At 43.4% G+C, this 21,696-nt stretch overlaps 1 protein-coding gene across 3 annotated transcripts in view; it reads left to right on the plus strand.

The window, feature by feature from the left end:
• The first annotated feature begins 349 nt into the window (after positions 1-349).
• The window catches only part of LOC143024973 (aminopeptidase N-like), an 86,866-nt gene continuing 65,519 nt past the window's right edge, over positions 350-21,696 (plus strand). For all 3 annotated transcript variants that reach the window (XM_076184508.1, XM_076184509.1, XM_076184510.1), the window contains exon 1: positions 350-452. The gene's annotated coding sequence lies outside the window, so the exon portion shown is untranslated. The remainder of the gene's footprint in view (positions 453-21,696) is intronic.

Raw genomic sequence — 21,696 nt, forward strand, 5'->3', positions numbered from 1 at the left:
GCAACTTCCCTCCCTACTTCCCTCCACCACAACTATCAACTGCCATCTCTCCACCTCACCCGACCCCTCCACACTCTTCTCGACCCTACCACTTCTAAACCACGTGCCCTCTCTCTCTCTCTCTCTCTCTCTCTCTCTCTCTCTCTCTCTCTCTCTCTCTCTCTCTCTCTCTCTCTCTCTCTCTCTCTCTCTCTGTTGTCGCCATTCTCTCCCTTCTTCTTCTCGTTCTCATCCTCCTCCTCTCCCACCATCTCTGCATCCGTTTCCTTCTCCTCCTCCTCCTCAGCCTCCGTTTCCTCCTTCTCCTCCTCCTCCTCCTCCTCCTCCCACAACGTCCCCTCCGCCAGCCCCGAGAGAGCCCAGGGCTTGGAAGCGACCGGGCCCCAAGCCCAGCTAGCCAGTACCCTTTCTACCGCTGGGACGCGAACATCACCGAAGCACCGCCGCTCGAGGTTAGTTCACATAACGCGAGTCGTCTCCGATCTTGACGGATTCGTGGCAGAAGGAGTGAGGACCTATATAGGGTCATCCCCTCCACCCCTACGGCCCATTCCCCCTTTTATGTGCGTTTATTTATTTTCTTATTCTTTGATATGATCGCTTTGTTTAGTGCAGACTGTAGGGATCGAGTTCATTACGGCATGTGCACTTAAATGTTGACAATGTGTGTATGAGAAACCATCTTATGAAATCCACCTAGATTTATCTATTGGATCATTAATTTGTTTACCTAATTAATTCCTAAACCACAATGTCATGTGAATGGATCAAATACTGATTTGGTATCCAGTTTCAAGACGAGGAGACCCGATACCTGGAAAGCTTCAGGCTACCCCCCCTCTAAAATTTTCCTCCTAACCCATCCCATCCTCATCACCGATGTACAGTCACGGACAAAAGTTTTGACCCAGTCAAGAGTTCTCGCGACGTCAATATGGTTTTTTGTTGAGTACGAGATGCATTTTCCTCTGTAATGTTTAGCTTGAGTTATAAATTTTCTTGAACAGATATAAAAAAAATCTAAGTATTTGAGTTTTGTATCATGAAAGAATATTTGTGGGTCAAAACTTTTCCTTGTGACTGTACTACGTAGAAACACAATGCTATTCCACTTCGATGAGAGAACGTTCTTTCAGAGTCGTTTAAAACAGTGACTTGACCTCAAATCACCAGTTTACTAAACGATGCCTGTGGCGTTAACCACGTACCAGTGATTCAGTCAATTCCTCAGTGCTTCTTACATAGGTTCCCGACAGCTCTGGCCAGGCGGGGAGGCGACCCAAACATCGGCCTAAAAAGCCCAGCTGCTTGCCGCAACTGACAGGGCTTGCCCTACCAGGGGTTTTTCACTTCCCACCTCGTGCGAGTGGGAGGGTGAGTTTGAGCTTTAAGAGGACGTTTACTTTTATTCCCAAAACCAACCTCCCGTCACTAAATCACCACTAACAACTATTAAAAAAAAATGAAAACGCCGGCAACACAGTGACGTGTAAAAGCATCCCACCCGCAAATTCTATGACGTAGATAACCCGACTACGCAGAAAATGGTAAACATTGACGTAGAAAAGAGACCAACCCACAAACCCGGTGAGCCTGGAAAGCAACCAACCCGCAATACTGATGACGTAGACAACCACCCTACCCTACAAAAATAAGATAAAATGAAATAAGACTTCGCAAGAAGACTCCATCTTTGGTGTGCTCCTGCGTTCAACTGCATAAACCGAGGCGGCGAACCGGCCCCGTCACACCCCCAGCAGTGTGTATGGAAAGTTGGCGGCACAAGATGCTTTTCTCGCTAGCATGCTACTTGCTTTTGCTACTTGCTTTTGCTACTTCGTTTGAGTAAAAACTACTTCAGTGGCAATCTTTTTCTTTTTTTCCCAAAATCGTCACTGAACTAAGACGTTAAACCTATACGTTCTTGCTGAGGTCTAGCATATTGCAACCGAGGTAGTTTCTACCCGAACAAAATAACAAAGGCAAGTAGCATGCTAGTAGCATTCCTATGGAAGTATATTGTACCCGAAGTCCTTTCTATCCAAATGGAGTAGCAAAAGAAAGTAGCATGCTAGCCTAGTATGCCGCCGGGTCCTATACGCTTCCCCTGCGTCGTCATTCGAACGTCTCAAGGTCTCCGGGAGCCTTGCCTCTCGACCACGGCCCTGCCAGGTGTAAGAATCCCGCCAACGTCGTCAAGAATACAATTATAGAAAACGGGAGGCGGTGGTGTAAACAGCAGGTGTGGCTTATCAAGCAAAGCCGTGGCTGAAGAGGTTACGATACACTGGGGGGCTATTTTTCCTCCAACCTCCGATTTATCGGCGGTACCGCCTACCTCCAACAGTCGGAGGAAAGTTTGCCCAGTGTGATAACCAACGCGGTCCTTCAGAAGTCCAACGTTTTGAATTTTCGGCGATAGGAAGGTCGGCAAAGGTTTCTCGCGAAGAACCAAGGTCTTCTCGGTGCGTCTAAGGCTCGTTTCACACGTGCCGACTTTTCGCCGTGCTCCGTCCAGGACACGACGTCGTGCTCTCGAATAACCATGAGTGTATATCGCTTTCATACATAGTCGTGGTTGTGATGTATGATGACGTCCATAGACACCCATGGTTATTTGAAAGCACGACGTCGTGTCGTGGTCTGCGCACGGCGAAAAGTCGATACGTGTGAAACAAACCCAAGGCCGAACAAACTTTTTTTCTTCTTCTCAACCATTCTAACGTTATCCGCACTGCGAAGCGGTTAGGCAAGGTTGCCCTTGGTAAACAAACCAAAGACCAGGAAATGTTACAATTGTGGTTTTCTTTCTGCCTGTCTATCAAGACTTGGGAGCGTTGCCGGAGGTCAGTCGAAGTATTCACAAATGATCTAAAGATTCAAGATTTCTTACGACGAGTGCGGGGTGGGATGAAGGATAACTTATCAATTTTATTTTCGGTTTGATTCAGCGCTAGCCCCATTCGTTTTTTTTTTTTTTTTTATAATTATTAAATACATTAACGAAAGGGTATAGGTAAGCTGTTGTGAATGTTTAACTACAGCACCGATTCACTGAAAAACCGCCCCCAAATTCTGAGACAAGTCTTGAACTCGAGTGGTCTTTGGGAATATCGCCCCTTCAATCCCACCGGATCATTGCCTTGCTGCAGCTCGCATTTCGCTCTCTCTCTCTCTCTCTCTCTCTCTCTCTCTCTCTCTCTCTCTCTCTCTCTCTCTCTATCCCGCCTCTTTCCTGAGACGCATCTCTTTAACTCTTTCTCTCCATCTCTTCGATTCTTTTATGACCTTCACTTTTGTTTCCCTCTTTCATCGATTAGCTCAACTTAATCATCTTCTTCTTTCCCTTGACTTATCCCGTCGACATTTCTCATCTCCCATTTACTTTCTAATTGGTTCCTTCGCTTCTCTTTAGAAAGTGCTTACACATGGTCCACTCCACTCTGCACGCTTCGTGTGTGTGTGTGTGTGTGTGTGTGTGTGTGTGTGTGTGTGTGTGTGTGTGTGTGTGTGTGTGTGTGTGTGCGCGTGTGCGTGTGCCTGTGTGTGTGCGCGCGCGCGCGTGTGCCTGTGTGTGTGTGTGTGCGCGTGTATGCCTGTTTGTGTGCGCACGCGCGTTCAAGTAAAACTACGCGTTTGCGCACGTTCCTGCATGTGTATGTATACATACATGTTCATGCAAATGCATGTGAGTGTGTAATGTGTGCGCATGGACACGAGCACCATAATGTATGCATATTTTGGCGAGGAAATTGGCGTAGAAACTTGGCGTCTTGCAAGCCTAATAAGGAACTTGTGAACGAAACTGTACCACCCCCTTAGTACCTGCTTTTGTTCTCTACTTTCTCCCCACACCCTCTCGGCCTCTCATTTCTTTCTTCTCCCCATCTCGTACTCCCTCCGTTTAACTTCATCTGTGTTCCTCATTCATATATTTATATTTATTTATATATATATATATATATATATATATATATATATATATGTGTGTGTGTGTGTGTGTGTGTGTATATATATATGTATATATGTGTGTGTGTGTATATATATATGTATATATATATATAATGTGTATATATATATATATATATATATATATATATATATATATATATATGCAAAGTAGACCACTTGGAAAAAGAAACTAACGAAGCAGAGCGCTTTCGTATATTACATCTTCATCTGAAGATGTAATAAACGAAAGCGCTCTGCTTCGTTAGTTTCTTTTTCCAAGTGGTCTACTTTGCATATATATATATATATATATATATGGAAGAGGGGAAACGGAGAGTTGATTTTTTATTACCGACGTTTCGACTCTGGTCTTTTACGAAGTAACTTTCAGCAGCGTCTTCGAAGTCTTTAGTTCGTATCTCGACAATCACCACCCCTATCCGGAGCCCCCAACCCCCTTTCGGCAAATGAACGTTCTTACCTAAACGTTGCCCTTGTAATTTGGCCTAAAACCTTTCCCACGCTTGCCTTCCTAGCTCGGCTCGTGTATGGAACGTAAACAAGGTGAACTATGTATTGTCAACACAACAGACTGTCACTGGAACGTCAGTGATGTCACAATGGGGAATATGAGGACTAAACCAGGTCAACATGAACATAGTTACCAGAAGTAAGATGTACTTGAGATTCAAGAGATTAAATACTATCTATATACTTTAAAGGCTTTTTCCCCCCTATGTGGGAGGTAGCCAAGTCAAAAGGCACTTAACCACTCCCATCCACCACTCTTTCCTCTTTAGGTTAACATAAACATAGTTATTAGCAGTAAGAGGTATTTAGGATTCAAGGGATTAAACACTAAAATGAAACCAGTCAAGATATGTGGTGCATTACACTGCAATAGAGCAATCATGAAATATATACTGTACACAATGAGTATTTTCATTCAAGGACGTAATCACGCATGTCCACACGCACATCCACACGCGCACACGTACACGTACACGTACACACACACACACACACACACACACACACACACACACACACACACACACACAAACAGACGTTGCTCGGGTGATGCCAAACGGATACCTTATACTCGGTCCACCCCCTCTCCCCCCCTCCCCCCTCCTCCCCCCCGGTTCATCCTGAACCAGACCTTCCACCCAACTCCCATGGACCCAAAACGGTTCTCGATGGCGGCCCGACGTTGTCCATTAGGATAGGGGCGCTGGTGAAGTGTCCTTGACAAACTTTCAACTCCATCGAAGATAAACTCTTCCTTTTGGATTTTGGTTCGTTGTTTGAAGCCCTCGGGGCAGACTCTTCGGTTCCTTGGTCGTGTCATCGTGCCTTCAGGGGAATGGTCTCCACCTGAAATTGGTCTGAAAGTAAACCGCTTTCACCCGACCGGTTGGCGGCCTACAAGTCGGGGTTCAGTTACCCCCACCCCACCCCACCCGCGACTTACAAAGGCGTAGTCATTTTCTTTCTTTCCTCCTTTTTTTTTTTTTTTTTTTAGGTGTGTGTGTGGGGGGGGGGGGGTTTGACGTTTACCAAACCTACTACAATGCAGTTCTAAATATCAAACGGGTCAATTGTAGAATCCCCTAACACTGATCAATTGTAGAATTTCCACCACAACTACAATCAATTGTAGAATCCCCCCCCCCACACACACACACTGATCAACTGTACTCTCCACCCTAACATAGGTCTGGTCAGGCTAGGTTTGGTCAGGTTAGGTTTGGTCAGGCTCGGTTTGGTCAAGTCAGGTCAGGTCAGGTAAGATCAGGTTAGGTTAGGTCAGGTCAGGTTAGGTTACGTATCACGAACCATAATCAACTGTAGAATGTTAGGTTGATTTATGTATCACGATACATAATCGGCTGTGGAATGTCCACCCCAGCAATACTCGATTGTACAATCTCCACCCCAAGCGCGCGTGTGTGTGTGTGTATGTGTGTAGGGAGGGGATCCTACAATTAATCCAATTAAACCTCTCCCTAAGAATTTTACTTTTAACTGAACAAAATCACCTGGCGACAGACGTACTACATCTACAACATTGGAAAGTTGTATCAAATAGATCGAACACTGAAGCGAAATGTATCAAATAATACATCCTCACGTGACAGACCGATTTGCATCGAAATGTAACTCATAAAATACATGTACACAATGAGGGTCTCCGTTCAAGGCCATAAGCGTACACGCACACACACACGCATACACACGTACACACACACACACACAGTCACTCACACAGACACACACACACACACACACACACACACACACACACACACACACACACACACACACACACACACACACATACGACACACATATGCACACACACACACACACACGACACACACACACACACGACACACATACGCACACACGACACACATACGAACACACACACACACACACACACACACACACACACACACGACACACATACGCGCGCACACACGACACACATACGCATACACGACACACATACGTACGTACGTACGTACGTACACAAACACACACACACACGCACACACACACACACGATACACACACACACACACACACACACACACACACACACACGATACACACACACACAAACACACACACACACACACACACACACACACACACACACACACACACACACACACACACACACTCGGTGGCGCGGTTGGTAGAGTTTCCGACTATCACTACGTCGGTCCGGGTTCGAATCCTGCCCAGGGCTGAAATAATTTCAGTATCGCTGCGCCTCGAGTCGTTGGTGCGTGTAAGGTCACAGCATTACCCATAGATCGGTCATATGAGCTCTGAGCTCTCTTCCAGGAGGGAAATAGCTGTCGGTCACGAGTCTAACATGTGATCCAAAAGACCATGGTGAATACACACACACACACACACACACACACACACACACACATACTCACATACACGACACACGTACGCGCACACACAAGACACACACACACACACACAAGGTGGGTAATAAGTTACCCTCCCAATATACAAAGCTCATCTTGAATGTCAACTTGACCTAAAATAGATCTTCTCAACTTCCTTGACCTAGGGGATGGGAGGATGAGGGTAATTTCTCAGTTTAATAAAATAAAAATATATATTGCCTGAGGTCAACTTAGTCTTACATTACAGTGAAGATTTTATAAGATATGTTTAGCCCTCAGATGATGATAATCACCTAACGACAATCTGGATACGAGTCTTGAAAAGATTACTAGTCCTCTTGTTTTACAAAATGCGAAGGGGGAGATGCGGCATCTACAATTACGGCTACAATTAAAGACACCCATCTATCTACCTGTTCTATCTCTATGCCAAAATATGTCTTCCCCCCTTACAAGGGAAAGAGTATACTGTATTCCTACAACATAGGGAGATACCTTTTGTCCACATATCTATATACCAAAGGTCTCTTCCCCCTTATAAGGGGGGTAGCCAAGTCAAAGATACGTACCTACTCCCATTCCCACTCACCACCCTTGCCCCCCTCTCATCTTAGCTCCTCATGGATGACGGGTCATACCTGTATCACGCCCACTGCCTAGGTCAGAAGCAACGCGACAAGACACATATAGTTTACCTGTATAGTATGGTCCCATTGAGAAAAGGAAACTCGGTTCAAACGTAACAAGAATTCCTCTTTTCAACCGAGCTCTCTTGAACAATGCGTGGTTGTCTTCTACTTCTGCCTAACTTAATCCAGTTCATTTCTGTAGTAAATTTTTTGATTAAAAAGAAAAAAAAAAGTTTTGGGACGTAGACGTGTTAGAAAGTAGTTTTGCTTGAAGGCGATTTGTGATCTATTTGCTACTCCAATTTAGGCTTTAGGCTATCGTGCGAAATAACAAATAAATAATAAAGCAAATAAATCAAATAAAGGCTTCGGCACAACGAAGACCCGGCACTCTTCTGGATGGAGGTACTCAGGCCTATAATAATTGGCACAGTAGTGATGTTGATTATAATTAAGATGGTCATGATGATGATGATGATGATGATTACTGTCATGAAGAGGGTGATAATGATGACGGAAATGAAAAGGGTGGTGGTGGTGGTGGTGATGATGGTGATGATGATGATAGTGATGGTGATGATGGTGGTGGGGATGGTGGTGATGATGATGGTGGTGATGATAATAGTGGTGATGATGATGATGATGATGATGATGACATCAATAAGGGTATGATGTTGGTGGTAAAGGTGTGGTGGTGGTAGTGATAGCGTCGGTGACAGTGATAGCGGTGGTAGTGTTGTTGGTGATCAGAGCCCAAGTTTAACGAGTTGGGGTGTGTGAACAGCTGATAATGCCGGTAACGAACCGGCAGCCCACAATAACGAGAGAGGAGCTCTTGGCGATGGCGCCGCTCTTGTTGACATGCCTTGTGGGCCAAAAAAACCAGCGAGAGGTTTTCCATTCCTTTATCCTCTTTTTTTCTTTCTTTCTTTCTTTTCTTTAATTATATATAGAAAATAATATATGCTCGCCGCGAGATTCACGCCCAAAAATGATAATAATAGTAAATAAAGATTAAAATCATACAAGTAAATAATAGATTAATTACTAGTAACATTAATTACGAACATGATCGTAAAAATATTTTGTATTCCGCCAAGTTCAATCAACAGAATACCTGATCAATACCCAACAACACCCTAAAAGATCAAAATAAAAACAATAACAATATTGATAATGCCACTAACAATGACGATAATGATGACCATGTCTGCCTTCTCCAGTTCCCTCCACAAATCTCGTCCCCATCTAATTCCCTTCATTACCACAGAGTCTCCATTACTACTACGCTCCTCTCACTCCTCCTCACCTCCCATCTCCTCCTCCTCCTCCTCTCCCTTTCCTTCCTTTCTTTCTTCCCTTCTTTCTTTCCTTTCTTCCTCTGTTCCTTCTCTTCCTTTCCTTCCTTTCTTCTCTTCTTCCTCTCTTCCTCTCTTCCTTTCTTCCTCTGTTCCTTCTCTTCCTTTCCTTCCTTTCTTCCCTTCTTCCTCTCTTCCTTCTTTCCTTTCTTCCTCTGTTCCTTCTCTTCCTTTCCCTCCTTTCTTCCTCTCATCCTTCTTTCCTTTCTTCCTCTGTTCCTTCTCTTCCTTTCCTTCCTTTCTTCTCTTCTTCCTCTCTTCCTTTCTTCCTCTCTTCCTTTCTTCCTCTCTTCCTTCTCTTCCTTTCCTTCCTTTCTTCCTCCTTCTTTCCTTTCTTCCTCTCGTCCTTCTTTCCTTTCTTCCTCTGTTCCTTCTCTTCCTTTCCTTTCTTTCTTCCTTCCCTTCTTCCTCTGTTCCTTTTCTTCCTGTTCCTTCTCTTCCTCTCCTGCTTTCCTTTAATTTTTCCTTCCTTCCCTTCTTCCTCTTGTCCTTCCATACTACTTTTCCTTCTTCCTCCCCTTCCTCCTCTTCTTCCTTCCCTCCTACCTCCCTCTCTTCCTCCCTCCCTGACACTCCACTGTGCAATTTTTACATAGCAGTGGCGACGCATCCCTTCCCCCTCTCTTCCTCTTCCTCTCCCTCCTCCTCCTCCTCCCCCTCCCCCTATTCCTCCTCCTCCACTACCACACCTGAGATATCTGCTCCGTCTGCTTCCTCAACACAATCTCCACCACACAATGAAACACTTCATAGTTATTATTCTGGTCAAAGGTAGACTTCATTCAGCTGAGGGAAGGGGAGGTGAGGGGAGGAGGGGGGTGAATACGACATAAATGGGGGTTCATTCCAAGAATTCCCCAACAATAACACCCCCCCTCCCCCGGTTTCAACATGATGCTCGCCTTTCAATTGAATGCAATCACCCACCGCTGTGTAGTACAAATATCAATGATGTACAGTTGGCTACATTTCGGTGTGGCACACAAACTGTAGACGTGGCAACGTCGCCTGCGTGGCCACAATAAACGAAGTATGCGAAAGTTCCTGGGAATGAACAATACACGTAAGTTTGAACATTCCTATCTTAGCTGGGTGCAATCCAATTAAGTGAAACACACACAGGGTAAGACCTACGCTCGAGGGGTCACGTTTCTGTGCCTCTGTCTTGGCTTGCGGACGCACAGAAGGCGAGGATGCTGTGTCGTCTCTTAACACAATCAGGTGGTCCAGATTTTTCATCTGTGCTAAGAAGATTCGCAAAAACCTCAGAACTCTTCAACTACATTTTCGTCTTAATATATTTTCTACATTTTCGTCTAAATGTATTTCCTTTACCAAAATAGAAATGTTTTTTTTTTATATTTTAAGATGAAACATATATTTAATAAATCAACACAAATACCTAATAACAAAACGCGTGTTTACGTTGTTCCGATATGTCATGCAAGCAGGTTCGAGTCTCGACAACTGTACTACGTCCCAGAAACGAAAGTTCTTCCCACATGTCTGTTGTCATCACCACTGCCCCAACCACCTCCTCCACTTTAACACCATCTGCTGTGACAACTTAAAATGAACGAACCAAAAACCCATTTTCACGATGTCCTTAGTTATTACCCAGGAAGGGTGAAAAAATTTAAAACAAGGATTAATCTTAATTTCATTTAACTATTACTGTTCAATGTGTGTGTGTGTGTGTGTGTGTGTGTGTGTGTGTGTGTGTGTGTGTGTGTGTGTGTGTGTGTGTGTGTGTGTGTGTGTGTGTGTGTGTGTGTGTACACATATATATAATATATATATATATATATATATATATACATATATATATATATATATATATACATATATATAATACACACACAAAGCACATAATAAAGTATTGCTTTTGATGTTTTTGAGGACATGGCGATAACTAAGATAATCACTTGGAAACTCCTACCTTTGAAAGAACAAAAATATATAAAAAATAAAAATAACAATAATGATGAATTAATCAGAATAAAACCAGTTACGTGAATGAGATTAGTTTAATCCCTGGACAACCACTTCGAAAAAAAATAGAATAAAGTATCTCAAGTATGCCTCAACGTTGAGGAACTTCACGCAGGTGCGAAAGATGTTTTGTTTGTGCGCGGGAGCGAGAGAAGCGCTGGTGATGGCACTGTGGGAGGGAGGGAGGGAGAGGAGGAGGGAGGGAGAAGAGGAGGGAGGGAGAGGAGGAGGGAGGGAGAACAAAGGTCTGATGGTGGAGAGCGGCCACCGCAGCCCAAGATTCGAAGAATACGGAAGTGGAAAGTACACCAGCGTTATGCAATATAGATGGTGGTGGTGGTATAGGTGGTATAGCCCGTTGTGGTATTGGTGGTATAGGTGGTGGTGGTGGTGGTACAGGTGGTGGTATAGATAGTTGTGGTATAGGTGGTGGCGGTATAGGTGGTAGTGGTGGTGGTATAGGTGGTGATAGTATAGGTGGTGGTGGTATAGATCGTTGTGGTATTGGTGGTATAGGTGGTGGTGGTACAGGTGGTGGTGGTATAGATAGTTGTGGTATAGGTGGTACAGGTGTCTGTGGTGGTGAATGGGGTGGTGGTAATGGTCTCCGAGGTAATATTGTTAGTGGAGGTGATGGTAGCAGTAATGGTATTTGTGGTGAAGATCATGGTAGTAATGGTGTTTGTGGTGGTAATGGTGGTGGAGATCATGGTGGTAATGGTGGTGGTAGTGATGTTGGAGATGGTGGTGGTAATGATGGTGATCTCGTTGTGTGTGTGTGTGTGTGTGTGTGTGTGTGTGTGTGTGTGTGTGTGTGTGTGTGTGTGTGTGTGTGTGTGTGTGTGTGTGTGTGTGTGTGTGTAATGTGTACATGTGTATGTGTGCGCGTGTGTTCGCACGCCCGCGGCCGTACGTGTTTAAATGTTTCAGCAGCACTTGGGGTTCGAAACCGGGCCTCGAGGTCCCCGCGGGCCACTGCGGCACACGAGCGGAGCGCCAGTGCCAATGTGATGCGGCACTCGATGTGGCACACTCACTGTGCCACTCTCAGTGTGGCACGTTATGTGGCACTCTCAGTGTGGCACGCTATGTGGCACTCTTAGTGTGGCACGCTGTGTAGCACTCAGTGTGGCACGCTATGTGGCACTGTGTGGCACGATATATAGCACTCAGTGTGACACGCGGTGTGGCACGTGGTGTGGCACTCTTAGCGTGACACGCAGTGTGGAACTTTGTATGACACTTGGTCGGGTATTCAGTGTGCCACTGTACCACTCAGTCTGGCACTCAGTGGCACACAGTGTGGAACCTGGTATGGCACTTGGCATGTACTCTGTATAGCACGCTGTGTGGCACAATGCGACACGCAGTTTGGCACGCAATGTGGAACTCGATATGGTACTCTGTATGGCACGCTCAGTGTGGCACCCACATTGAGATGTTTCAAGTGTATCTAAACGACTATCCAGGCAGCGAAGCTCAGTAACTGGCCTCCGACCACAACGTTGTACCTATTTTGACTACGACAGTTGAAACTCGGTCAAATGTCATCCAAAAGGTTTCCGGGACGGTTAACTCCCTTAGAAAGGTAACAGATGCCATTCGTGTAAAGGTAAACGGCTCCAACCTTACGATACGGTGGGCAAAACTCGCCCTCCTTGCTTCACGCTAGATCAATGATTCTTAGACAATACCTACTAAGATGCTTTCTTGATTAACTCTGTTTCATTCAGGGATTTTTATATACGATGTATATATTTCTGACGTTAAATAAGTTGTGAAATTTAGGCATAAGCAGAATGTTTAATGTCAAATTGATTACATAGATAATAAGTGTCCAAGTGTGTGTTGTTATGATTTTGGCAACTGAACTTAAGTACTGCAGTTGTGTATAAAAGGTTGCTTCTTAAAGCACTGTGATAGCTTTTGTTTGTGTTGCTGATAGTGCTGTCCGTGTTGCTGATGTTGTTAGTGTTGTTGTTCCTGTTATTGGTGTTGTTGTTCCTGTTATTGGTGTTGTTATCCCTGTTATTGGTGTTGTTCCTGTTATTGGTGTTGTTGTTGTTGTTCTTCCTGTTGGTGTTGTTGTTGTTGTTCCTGTTGTTGGTGTTGTGCTTGTTGTTCCTGTTGTTGGTGTTGTGCTTGCTGTTCCTGTTGTTGGTGTTGCTGTTGTTCCTGTTGTTGGTGTTGCTGCTGTTCCTGTTATTGGTATTGTTGGTGTTATTATTGTTTTGTTTTGTTTTTGTCGCTGGTGTTGTAGTTCCTGTTGTTCTTGTAGATGCTCTTGTTGTTACGGAGGTTACACTGTGACCAGCGATTCTATCCTTTACACTATGCGTTTAACTCCACTCGCTCCTATTAAAGACAAAAAGAATTATATAGATTCACTTTTTGAATATTGTTCATAATTTGTGATTTGCCCATTATACATAAACAAGCATAATTACAAACGACAATTGAAAAGTATGTAATGCATATGAATGTTTAAATATGACATTGTCAGTAAAACAAGCACAAATTAATTTCATTTCATTGCTTGAATAATATTCGTATACATCATTAAACGCAAGCATAACTGTTAATGGCTTTATTGAAAACTTTTCAATTGATTCATGTATTGCAAATATTACGATCAATTAGTATTTTTAACATTATAATGGCCTCAATAAATGTTATATTTTATCATTCTTTAAATTCGTCCTTTTTGCATTTTTACGTGTATAAAAATATAGCCTATTTACCAAGTATACTTTTTTTCAATTGAATGAAAACACCAACTATAAACATTCTGATAAATACCTCAAAGTACCTCAAAATGACTCAAATACCTCGTATGCTTCAAAATGCCTCAAATGCCATAAAATACCTTTGCCTCAAACTTAAAATTATCTCAATGACTCAAAATGCATGAAATATCCTAAAATCCTTCAAATACCTCAAAGTCTATTCCTTAAATTCCCTCCAGCACACTACCCTAAGCGTCGCCTACATACGTCCTAAATATGAAATATCACCTCAACCCATCCACTGGTTTCTGTGTCTATTTCAACAGAGCTAGACGAGCGAAACTTGCACAAGCGTGTGGCCTGGGAGGACGCCCCCCCTGAGCAATACTCTCTGCATACAGAATATGTAATTGGCAATTAGTAAAACGTAACAAGCTAAACGTCGTCCTCAAATGGTGTTTTTTAATCATAATTATCAAGACAATAACTGCTTTCTTACCAACGGTACTTTTTATTCTGTTAGTCATGAAGTTTAATTTGACTTTAATTCGGCTATGCTCCCCCCTCCCCCCTACTCAGTGACGTATCAAAGGGGGGGGGAGGGGCGGCACGTGCCAGGGGGGGCGGAATGTTGACGGGGTAAAAAATGAAAAATAGAAAGAAAAAAAAATTAGAATAATAAAAATCTAACATCTTAAATTTTATACCAAAACTAGTTTTTAAGGTTGTAATATGGTTCTGTTTTTAAACAGATTTTTCAACTGTAGCATCAGGACCGTGTCTAAAGCAAATTTTCTTAGCCTATGAATGGTTTCCTAACCTACATTCGCTTTAGACGCTATTCTAGCTTTCAGCGATTTTCTCAGCTATTTTAAAACAAACTAAAATATGACATAACGATGATGTGAATTTACGTAAATACGAGTGCCGGTAAAACCCGAAACCAGTAAGATATACCTTCATTTTATTTATTGCTATAAAATGGCACAAAATTAACTAAAAATATCCAGCAAATTAATATTTGGATTGGTCTATGGCGGCAGCCATGTTGCTAGGCGAATTTTATATTCCTAGGTTTTAAACAAAAATGCTTTAGACACGCCCCTGTTTTATATCCAATGAAGATAAATATTTTAAGCATTCCTGCTTTATATCAAAGAATAATTTATCCTCCCCAAACGGGGGGGGGGGGGTAAATCTTACACCCGCCCTGGGCGGCAGAAACAATTACTATGCCACTGCCCCTACTCCCTAACTTGGCTAAGAGAAAGGGGGTGGGGACTTAAACCAGAAACGGTAAAGGAAGTGGGTGGGTGGGGGTTATATTTATATATCCATTCTGAATATTCAGTCCGTCTTGTAAAAATGCACGTGATCCGAATCAGTCCCCACGATATGTTCAAATTTTTTTTTTTTTTTTTTTTTTTTTTTTTTTTTTTTTTTTTTTTTTTTTTTTTTTTTTTTTTTTAGTTTTAGAAAACCTCTTCGCACTTGTTGACGTGGACTGTTGTTTTCCAACTTCCGTTGAAAGCCCTGTGTGCAAACGGTGCGTTCTTATGCCTGTGTGTGTGTAGCGTTTTGCCTTGTGGGAAAATGTCCTGTGTTGCGCATGTCGTCATGTCCCAAGTGGTGGTGAAGCGAGCGGAAATAGGCCAAAGGAAAAGTAACGATTCTGGCTGGGAAAGGCGAGGTTAGCTTGTTTGTTAACTTATGTCAGGTTGTGTTCGTCTGTGTTGGTCAGTAAAAACAAAAAACAAACTAATCAAATAAAACCATAGAACCCATTGTCGCTTTGCCTAATTGTCTAAATGTCTCCGTAAAGTACATTACTCATGCAAATAAACATGACCTGTTTTATTCAGATACATAAAATGAGGAAGAGAATTTATTTTCTACATACGTAAAAAGAGAAAGAAAAGAAAATTAATTTTCTAAATACATAAAAAAAGGAAGAGAGGGGAACTCGTTTTCTAAATACATAAAAAAGAGGCCGAGAACTAATTTTCTAAATACATAAAAAAGAGCAATAGAGGACTGATTTTCTGAATAAAAAATTGTGAGAACAAAATTTCTAAATACACAAAAAAAAAGAATAGAGGAAACCCAAAAATATGACTATTTGCATGCTATTGACAGCTCCTCTATATGTATGCACAGATCAGCGAGCTATGGGTTGAACGTGTGCATCAATATGCTGGTGCAATTGCATGCAAACACGCCTCCCAGTGAGCAGTACAACTGCTCCCCCCAAGCAGGTGGTCTTCGCTACAGCGCAGTTGTCAACCGCTACCTGGCGTGACCTAACACACTGCTCTCTCGCCTAAATAATCAATTGCATATATAAGATACAAGCATAAGTACATAATACGTATAAGAAGATGGTTTCCTGCAAGCATACTAAACTCCTTACCTGCTACTCTTCAAAATCCCGTGTGTTTGTACGTGCATGTGTTTGCGTGCAAATGTTTGCGTGCGAGTGTTTGCGTGTGTATGCATGCGCGCGCGCGTTTTATTTGTATTCTCCATCGTAAAAGTATTTTTCCAAAGCCTGTACTGAACTGTTGCCTAATTGCATTTCCATGTTTCATTAACCATATAATGGTTAATTAACATTAAATATCACTACAAAACCTTAACGAGGCGGAATACACCGAAATGAGTACAATCATCAGGCGATTGGTATAAAACAAAACCCCAACGTGACCAAAAGAATCAAAAACCTGATTAATTCTAAATACTTTCTACAAACGAAACTATAGAGAATCAAAGTCTCATACAGGGTGCCCCAAAAATATGTATTCAACTCTTTAAAATGTCAAATTTATTAGTCTGTGTTGTTATCAGGATTTTTTTTCATCGTATAGTCTAGTCCCCTCCTCCGCCCTGCGTGTTCGCAAATGTTCAAACCGATGACCCCCATTTTCGAGATACAGCTGATAACTCGAACAAATAGGTTTCACATTACGAAATATTTCAAAGAGAACATTTTTGTAACACCCTGTAGTACATAGCCACAGTCACACACACACACACACACACACACACACACACACACACACGCTACTACCACGTCACTCCACCAGGCACATCAACAAATTCGTGCCCATCAGAGCGCCGAGGACTGACCGCTACGAGAACAGCGCCATCCCGTCCATAGAGTTCGTTATTAATTCAATTTAATCTAGCCCTAGAATTATCTCAAATTGTACATTGTCACTGTATCACCAATACACCGACTACCATTATTACTATTAAAATTATTATTATTACACACACACGCACACACATACACACACACACACACACACACACACACACACACACACACTACTGGCCTTAGGACAAAACACAATTTCTCGACAAGAACACGCTTACCAACCTAACTTAATCAGACACTGTGGGGATTCACCCCCAAATGGAAAATTTAGTGGTTTCCGGAGGGTGCACGTACACCACGTGACGTCACGAAGAGTTTCTTGTGGTTGGTCAACTGTTGACGGCTGCGTTCACAGCCAGGAAAAGAACACAAGGTACAAATTGAACAAGATAATGATGTGTATTACATATAAAGTGAACTGTTGTACACTATACAATCGTACAGACATAAGAAAAAAGAATTGTATATACTGTATATACGTGTGTGTGTGTGTGTGTGTGTGTGTGTGTGTGTGTGTGTGTGTGTGTGTGTGTGTGTGTGTGTGTGTGTGTGTGTGTGATTCACCATGGTCTTGGATCACGTGTTGGACTCGTGAACGACAGCTATTTCCCTCCAGCAAGAGAGCTCAGCTCATATATGACCGATCTATGGGTAATGCTGTGACCTTACACGCACACACACACCCAACTCCACACCCACGAGAGTTGGAGTAATGACTTGCAGCGCAGCGATACTGAAATTATTTCAGCCCTGGGCGGGATTCGAACCCGGACCACCGTAGTGGCAGCCGGGAACTCTACCATTGCGCCACCGAGTCGTGTGTGTGTGTGTGTGTGTGTGTGTGTGTGTGTGTGTGTGTGTGTGTGTGTGTGTGTGTGTGTGTGTGTGTGTGTGTGTGTGTGTGTGTGTGTGTGTGTGTGTGTGTGTGTGTGTGTGTGTGTGTGTGTGTGTGTGTGCGCGCGCGCGTGTGTGTGTACACATATAAATCCTAGGTCCGCGGCAATTGTTCCTATTCATTCGATTTATTTGTTCATATATTGCATAGCTGTTGTAGAATTGATTACGTTAGCTTGGCTTAGCTTAGCTAATTCTATCACGATTTTTTTTCGCGAAACTGAACGAAAGTATTTGGTATTTTTTTTTTACTGTATCAATAAAACAATTACTGCTTTTTTGTTAATATAACTCGCAAATTTCTCTGAAGCTCTCCTGACTTCAGTGAGCGCTGAAACTATCGGTTGTTTTAAGAAAAGGTTAGATAACTTTATGGATGGGGATGATAGGTGGTCATGGACATGGAACTGACTAGTGTAGGCCTTAGGGTCTCTTGCAGTCTCCTTTATTATTATATCGTCAGTAACTTTGAGAAAAAATATGTAAATAACTAAATATTAGAAACTAGTAAAATATAAACGTATGATTAAATAGCCCATAAGTAAATATAAATCTATAAATAAAAACATAAAAATAAATCTAAATCTGTAACTAAGAAACGACTCACCCTGTGGCGCAGTGGTTAGAGGTCTTGCCTGCCACTACGGCGGTCCGGGTTCGAATCCCGCCCAGGGCTGAAATAATTCCAGTATCGCAGCGCTGTGGGTTGTTACTCCAACTCTCGTGGGCGGGGAGTTGGGGGTGTGTGCGCGTGTAAGGTCACAGTATTACCCATAGATCGGTCATATATGAGCTCTGAGCTCTTCCGCAAGGGAAATAGATGTCGATCACGGGTCCACCACGTGATCCAAGACCACGAAAGTTGTAACGTCCCCGGGAGTCGCACATTCAAGATTCTCACCAATTGTTTTGAATTCGAAAACCTGGAAGACGACGTCGTCTAAAGTATTCTAGAGTTTCCCAAGTCTACAATTCAAAAATGCGTCTAATATTCCTCTAGGTTTAATTTTTTTTAATTCGTCATTCATCTTCTCAGTATACGACGCAATTGTGATTTGACATTTGGAGATTCGAAAAATTAAAGATCGTAACCGAAGTCGTTTCTGCCCAAACGAACTCGCACGAGCCGCGTATGTGTGACGGGGGTTAGACGCCGAAGTCAACGCCGGGGTATAGCGGTACCTTACGAGCCCGCAAGCCTCCACCCAACCCAAGGAAGCATTGTTCAACTCGTCCAACAACGCTCAACCCCCTCAATAACGGGTGACGATTTTCTCCTCTGTCTCCCGCCAACCCGTTTTCTTCATTTCCGTGGAAAGCTTCTTGGTAGTGCAGGGCTTGAACTCGATCCCCGTAAACCCCATCCGTTCCGGGTGACGCTTTATTCTTTGTATCCAGGTTACCGTCAGGCTGTCATTCATCTCCATGGCGCGCGCGCACGCGCACACACACACACGGGTACCACGAGCATAGGTCCCCTTCCCATATAATACAACTCTGTACACACACACACACACACACACACACACACACACATTCCCCACCCGGTAGCGAAGAGCGTATGATTGGCACGGGTCATCCCAAGTACTCGTTCTGCTACATTCCATACCGGAGGAAGCTGTGCCCAACATGAGACCCCTCTTCCCACGCAGGGAGAAGGACGAGTGTGGCTATGCGACGTGGCAACGCGTCTCCGCTGAACTTCTCCATTCACCCTTTCAGCGCCGCCGGAGCGGCGGTTGCGTCTTCGGAATGCGCGGGACGACTTGCGGGTTGGTTGCCAACTCGCCAACCAACGAGTCGGGTGGTTTGCCAACAAGTCTACTCCGAAATATCTACGTTTATTTTCCCGTAAACATCTACAAAGAGTATTAACTTGCGTTAGACATCAGGTCACTGGCAGCGCCCTCGTCTCGTATTGCAAGGTCTAGGGTTCGAATCCCATAGAGAGTCATTTAATCAACTTGGCTAGGCTTGCTTAAGGTAGGCTAGATGAAGCTTGGGTGATGTTTGGTTGGGCTAGGTTAGGTTTGGCTTGACTAGATTGGGTTTGATTTGGCTAGGTTAGGTTAGATTAAGCTTTTGGGAAGTTTGGTTTGGTTTGGCTAGGATTGGTTTGGTTTGGCTAGGATTGGTTTGGTTTGGCTAGGATTGGTTTGGTTTGGCTAGGATAGCTTTGGTTTGGCTAGGATTGGTTTGGTTTGGTTTGGTTTGGTTTGGTTTGGCTAGGTTTGGCTTGGCTAGGTTTGGTTTGGCTTGGCTTGGCTAGGTTTGGTTTGGCTTGCTAGGTTTCGTTTGGCTTGGCTAGGTTTGGCTTGACTTGGCTAGACTAGGTTTGATTTGACTACGTTGAGTTAGGTTCGGTTACGTCAAGCAAATTCTAAAGTTAAGGCCTAGGGGCTACGGGCTAAGGGCTGTAGTTACGACTAGGCGGGGCAAAACTGGCTCTTGTTGTGTGGCAAGGTCTGTCGAGCGGCGAGGTCGAGCCGGTGCGTTGACCCTCAAGGGATGAAAAGACGGAAATCGTACCCGGTTCGAGTCCAGGCGATTCCAAAGTCCCCCGACAGTCCTACATGACACCCCATCTCCTAGTGAATGGGCCCATAAGCGGACATTCTTGATCCCAGAGGGATTTGGTTCTTTAACGTTGTCAGGTGTGTTTGGGGCGTTGTGGCTACGAGGCGATTTGGCTGACATCTGGTGAGGGATGGGGATATCATGAGTGGTGAGTTTTCTGTCTGGTTGTGAGGTATACCAGTCCTGTGTGTGGTATAAGCACGATCACGCGCGCGCGCACGCACGCACGCACACACACACACACACACACACACACACACACACATTCTTTATGCCTACTGTACTACCGAAACCTCTTCATCATTCACGATGATTTTTATTAAGCTGTGAAAGTGACCTCAATCCAGGAAAAGGTTTGCAGAGTATCTAGCTCTTTTTTTTTTTCTTTTTTAAGTTGGGGGTTTCTGAGTGTACACACGCCATTGTGTACAATCTACATCCGGACGTCATTGCATGTGAACACGCGGTCGTCTGCACGCAACTTTGCCTCTGATCGAATTGCAGTACCATGGAGATTATCCGACTGATCGTTTCGACCGTGGTTTCGTATAGGTGGTGGTGGTGGTTGTCACTGTGATGAGGGTGGGGGTGGTGGTGATACGGACAATGAGTAATAATAATATGAATAAAAACAATAACAACAGTAAGTCGTAGTAGCAGTATCCATAATAGTTATGAAGACAAAAAAAAAAAAAAAAAAAAAAAAAAAAAAAAAAAAAATTGTACCAGGGTATCAAAGGCGGGCTAAACGAATTTTGTTGCACTGGATCGAGCAAATAAATGAGCGTCTATCATTGTGACACTAAACACGCGTTTAATTCTGGTTGACGACAGGTGATTTTATTGGGCTGAGGAGACGTCACCGAAATACAGGTGTCCACAGATTTTAGTGTTAACAAGTTATTCTACTCACTTCAGAGGTGAACACTAAGCAAGCGAAGAAACAAGAATTTAGATTACCTTTTATTTTCTTCCTTAGTCATTTTTGCATTCTATTTTATATTCGCATTTCTATCTTTTATTTCATTATTCATTCTTTTATTGGTTTATCTTATTCTTATCTATTCATATACATTTTCTTTTCATTCTACATTACTTTTTTCTTCTTCGTTTATTTTCTTCATTCTTCTTCCGTCGAAGGATTGCCAGTACCAGTTCAGTCACAAACTTTCTCCTTTCTCTCTCTCTCTCTCTCTCTCTCTCTCTCTCTCTCTCTCTCTCTCTCTCTCTCTCTCTCTCTGTCTCTCTCTCTCTCTCTCTCTCTCTGTCTCTCTCTCTCTCTGTCTGTGTGTCTGTCTGTCTCTCTCTCTCTCTCTCTCTCTCTCACACACACACACACCTCTGTTGTCCTTATAAAACCCTGTCAATTTTTTTCTTTTGCAAATGACAACGCGTCTTACCCTTAAACCTGTTCAGGCAAAGCATGACCTGGTTTACGGCCCATCACACTCTAAGGTCAAATCCAAGAAGAGGAAGAAT

Source organism: Oratosquilla oratoria, chromosome 4, assembly GCF_046742065.1.
Source record: "Oratosquilla oratoria isolate Oo_2021 chromosome 4, ASM4674206v1, whole genome shotgun sequence".
NCBI lineage: Eukaryota > Metazoa > Arthropoda > Malacostraca > Stomatopoda > Squillidae > Oratosquilla > Oratosquilla oratoria.